Source organism: Styela clava, chromosome 2 (genome assembly GCF_964204865.1).
Source record: "Styela clava chromosome 2, kaStyClav1.hap1.2, whole genome shotgun sequence".
In the NCBI taxonomy this organism is placed as follows: Eukaryota; Metazoa; Chordata; class Ascidiacea; order Stolidobranchia; family Styelidae; genus Styela; species Styela clava.
The window spans coordinates 28508098-28513097 of record NC_135251.1 but is presented as its reverse complement, the minus strand read 5'-3'; the positions used below and the strand labels follow the sequence as shown (position 1 = coordinate 28513097).

Genomic DNA, 5000 nt, shown 5'->3' with positions numbered 1-5000 from the left:
TCCTCCACCAGAGTTTCCTCTGGCTTCGACCTTCCCAGGCATAGTTCACCATCTTTCGGGTCCCAACATGGACGCTCTTGCGCGACCGCCCCGGCAGAGCGGGTGCGATCGGCCGGTCGTGCGCCGGCGCCCGCACGGGGCTCTGGGTCCGACCTCGTTCGGCCAAAGGCCGCCTTCACTTTCATTTCGCCTGCGAGTCTCGAACCACTCGACGACTCGCGCTCATGTTAGACTCCTTGGTCCGTGTTTCAAGACGGGTCGGGAGGGTGGCCGACGTGGCCACGGACCCCGAGCGCGTCGACGGCGCGCCACCGAAACGGCAGCCCGCCGAACACCGGCACTGCGTACAGTGCAGGCGAACGACAAGCCAGCCGAACGGCGACGGCCGCACACAGAGAGCGCGCGGCATCCATTCCTCGATCCGCCGCCGGGCCGCACCGCCCGCGCGCTGTAACACCCCCGCCGGAGCGGAGGCCACCTTCGCGCGGGGACTTAGACCGACGGCAAACCGGTCGTGACCCGCGCCGGTCGCTAGTGCGCTGAGACGGTGCGCGAGCCGACTCGGCAGCGGCGCCTTAAGCGTCCGCGAACCGAGACGGCGCGCCCCCGCACCCAACTGAAAGCGAGCCGGCGACCTGACGGGCCCTCCCGTTTGCCTCTCAACGGTTTCACGTACTCTTGAACTCTCTCTTCAAAGTGCTTTTCAACTTTCCCTCACGGTACTTGTCCGCTATCGGTCTCGCGACCGTATTTAGTCTTAGGTGGAGTTTACCACCCGCTTTGGGCTGCATTCCCAAACAACCCGACTCCGAGAAGACCCGAAGCGGCCAAGGCAAGCGCCCCTATGGGCCTAACACCCGCCGTGGGACGAGGCCTCGATCAGAAGGACACCGGCGCTCGCCGTTAGCCGCACTGGGACTTCCGTACGTCACAACTCGGCGCGCTCGAAAAGCGCGCAGATTCGACGCTGGACTCTTCCCGGTTCACTCGCCGTTACTCAGGGAATCCCTGTTGGCTTCTTTTCCTCCGCTTAATAATATGCTTAAATTCAGCGGGTGCTCTCGCCTGAACTCAGGTCGTATGTGTCAAGCGGGCCGCTTCTTACACGGCCCGCTGGCATCGCAAGTCGTCGCCGCCGGCGCCGACCGAGCGCGTACCGTCGCCGCCTTGGCCCACGGTCGGTCTTGATCTCGTGACCGGACCGACCGACCTGGACCCGCCCCTCGAACGTAGTTGAACACGTCGAGGGGCCGGCGGTGTACGGGACACGCGGTCGCGCCGAGAAAGCTCGGCGACCGCTTCAACTTGGGGCGACGCCCGGCCGTCTTCGCAGAGGCCAGGCGACGGCCCTCGGGTGAGGACGAACGCGACCCTGAGGCAGACGCGGTCCCGGGATTGACCCGAGACCGCAATTCGCGTTCAGAAGGTCGACGTTCAATGTGTTCTGCAATTCACATTACTTCTCGCACTTGGCTGCGTCCTTCATCGACTCGCGAGCCGAGTGATCCACCGTTAAGAGTCGTCCTCGACGTTTCGCCCGGCGCCGAAGCGCGCGGACGTCACACTGTGGGATCGACCACAAAACCACCACCGACAACAACTGCACAAAAACACCAACAAACGGCGCCGAGCGACCGCCGGGCTGGGCCGGCGGCACATCGAGCGCGGTGCCCAGAAGCCACCATCGCACTCGGCTGCCTTGCTATGCCAACGTGTTACGCGTGTCGCACGGGGCGGAACCCCGATTGACGGCCGCCCTCTCGGCGGCACCCAAAGACAATTAAGTGCGCGGTCGGCCGGGGCCTACCACCACTTTCGGTAATGATCCTTCCGCAGGTTCACCTACGGAAACCTTGCTACGACTTTTACTTCCTCTAAATGATCAAGTTTGATCGTCTTCTCGACACGCCGACGCGGCCGTTGCCAGCCGCGACGGGGCCGATCCAAGGATTTCACTAAACCATTCAATCGGTAGTAGCGACGGGCGGTGTGTACAAAGGGCAGGGACGTAATCAACGCAAGTTGATGACTTGCGCTTACTGGGAATTCCTCGTTCAAGGGAAACAATTGCAAGTCCCTATCCCAATCACGAATGAGGTTCAACGGGTTACCCGGACCTTTCGGCCTAGGTTAGACACTCGCTGCTTCACTCAGTGTAGCGCGCGTGCGGCCCCGGACATCTAAGGGCATCACAGACCTGTTATTGCTCAATCTCGTGTGGCTAAACGCCACTAGTCCCTCTAAGAAGTTAGACGCCGACCGAGAAGGTCGCGTAACTATTTAGCATGCCAGAGTCTCGTTCGTTATCGGAATTAACCAGACAAATCGCTCCACCAACTAAGAACGGCCATGCACCACCACCCACAGAATCAAGAAAGAGCTCTCAATCTGTCAATCCTACCTGTGTCCGGGCCGGGTGAGTTTCCCCGTGTTGAGTCAAATTAAGCCGCAGGCTCCACTCCTGGTGGTGCCCTTCCGTCAATTCCTTTAAGTTTCAGCTTTGCAACCATACTTCCCCCGGAACCCAAAGACTTTGGTTTCCCGGAAGCTGCCGGAAAGGTCGTCATGGTAACGCCTCCCGATCGCTAGTTGGCATCGTTTATAGTCAGAACTAGGACGGTATCTGATCGTCTTCGAACCTCTGACTTTCGCTCTTGATTAAAGAAAACATTCTTGGCGAATGCTTTCGCAGTAGTTCGTCTTCCGCCGATCCAAGAATTTCACCTCTAACGGCAGAGTACGGACGCCCCCGTCTGTCCCTCTTAATCATTACCTCGTGCTCCGAAAACCAACAAAATAGAACCGAGGTCCTATTCCATTATTCCATGCAACACTATGCAGGCGAACAGCCTGCTTTGAACACTCTAATTTTTTCAAAGTAACCTTATCGGCCACCGCCGACACTCAGTCAAGAGCACCGACGGAGAACCGAAGGTGAGGCGAACGCAACCAGTGACACGCCTTGCGACGGACCGGCGGCGCTCGCCCAAAATCCAACTACGAGCTTTTCAACCGCAACAACTTTAGCATACACTGTTGGAGCTGGAATTACCGCGGCTGCTGGCACCAGACTTGCCCTCCAATGGATACTCGTTAAGAGTTTTAGGATGTACTCATTCCAATTACAGGGCCTCGTTAGAGTCCTGTATTGTTATTTTTCGTCACTACCTCCCCGTGTCGGGAATGGGTAATTTGCGCGCCTGCTGCCTTCCTTGGATGTGGTAGCCGTTTCTCAGGCTCCCTCTCCGGAATCGAACCCTGATTCCCCGTTACCCGTTATCACAAAGGTAGGCACGTAGCGTACCTTCGACAGTTGATAGGGCAGACACTTGAATGATACGTCGTCGGTGCAGAGACCGTACGATCCGCGTGGTTATCCAGAGTCATCAAACGTCACAGGACGAACCCGGTCGGTTTTGATCTGATAAAAGCGCGCCTCCCGAAGTCGGCGCTTAATGCATGTATTAGCTCTAGAATTACCACAGTTATCCACTTCGCTTACGAGACCAAATAAACCAAGACTGATTTAATGAGCCATTCGCAGTTTCGCTTTACGAGAACTCGTACTTGCACCTGCATGGCTTAATCTTTGAGACAAGCATATCACTACTGGCAGGATCAACCAGATAGCTGCGACAGCTGCGCTCGGCCCTTGCTGGGCCGCCCGGCGCGTGCTCGTCGCATTCGTTTAAGACCGAGGCGATCGCCTGCGGCCGTACTCAGCTTCGACAGTCGCTGGCCGCGACGTCCACGCTCTCGCCGGCAGTGCCAGGCGGAGCGATTTGCGTTTTTTCTTTGCTCGCCCTCTCTCGGGCTCGATCCATTCAGTTTCGCACAAACAAGAGCTCTGCCGGCCGCCTGCAGCGGTGCCTAAAACCCGGGCATAACAATGCGACCGTTCTGCTAGGCCGACAAGCGCTCAAGCCAGACGCTCGATCGAACGCCCCCTACATATTAGTCGAGACAACGGCTCGCTCATTAGCATCGCGTTTTTACTTTAACTTTTTTCGGCTCGGCTTCTTTCGACGCCGATGCCGGCGACGCAGCACTCTCTCGCCCGCCAGCCACCGAGAAAAGGGTGCGCTCCGACCGGCCCCGCACCGCTCTTTCATGGCTCATTCGAGTTTACTGTCTTTCGCTCTGACATGCCTTACCTAGGGTTAGGTTAGTATGCTTGCACGTTTGTACTTTAACTTTTTTTGGCTCGGCTTCTTTTGACGCCGATGCCGGCGACGCAGCACTCTCTCGCCCGCCAGCCACCGAGAAAAGGGTGCGCTCCGACCGGCCCCGCACCGCTCTTTCATGGCTCATTCGAGTTTACTGTCTTTCGCTCTGACATGCCTTACCTAGGGTTAGGTTAGTATGCTTGCACGTTTGTACTTTAACTTTTTTTGGCTCGGCTTCTTTCGACGCCGATGCCGGCGACGCAGCACTCTCTCGCCCGCCAGCCACCGAGAAAAGGGTGCGCTCCGACCGGCCCCGCACCGCTCTTTCTTGGCTCATTCGAAATTACTGTCTTTCGCTCTGACATGCCTTACCTAGGGTTAGGTTAGTATGCTTGCACGTTTGTACTTTAACTTTTTTCGGCTCGGCTTCTTTCGACGCCGATGCCGGCGACGCAGCACTCTCTCGCCCGCCAGCCACCGAGAAAAGGGTGCGCTCCGACCGGCCCCGCACCGCTCTTTCATGGCTCATTCGAGTTTACTGTCTTTCGCTCTGACATGCCTTACCTAGGGTTAGGTTAGTATGCTTGCACGTTTGTACTTTAACTTTTTTCGACGACGCAGCACTCTCTCGCCCGCCAGCCACCGAGAAAAGGGTGCGCTCCGACCGGCCCCGCACCGCTCTTTCTTGGCTCATTCGAAATTACTGTCTTTCGCTCTGACATGCCTTACCTAGGGTTAGGTTAGTATGCTTGCACGTTTGTACTTTAACTTTTTTCGGCTCGGCTTCTTTCGACGCCGATGCCGGCGACGCAGCACTCTCTCGCCCGCCAGCCA

The 5000-nt window shown here is 57.7% G+C and overlaps 2 non-coding genes and 1 pseudogene across 2 annotated transcripts; all 3 read right to left on the bottom strand.

Moving 5' to 3' along the window:
* The window catches only part of LOC144420076 (large subunit ribosomal RNA), a 2115-nt pseudogene extending 1059 nt beyond the window's left edge, over nucleotides 1-1056 (bottom strand).
* A 311-nt stretch (nucleotides 1057-1367) lies between these two features.
* On the bottom strand, nucleotides 1368-1521 carry LOC144420102 (5.8S ribosomal RNA). Its single transcript, XR_013474461.1, has one exon. It is a non-coding gene; the product is annotated as a 5.8S ribosomal RNA (ribosomal RNA).
* Nucleotides 1522-1819: 298 nt separating this feature from the next.
* On the bottom strand, nucleotides 1820-3629 carry LOC144420279 (small subunit ribosomal RNA). Its single transcript, XR_013474632.1, has one exon. It is a non-coding gene; the product is annotated as a small subunit ribosomal RNA (ribosomal RNA).
* Nucleotides 3630-5000: the final 1371 nt, after the last annotated feature.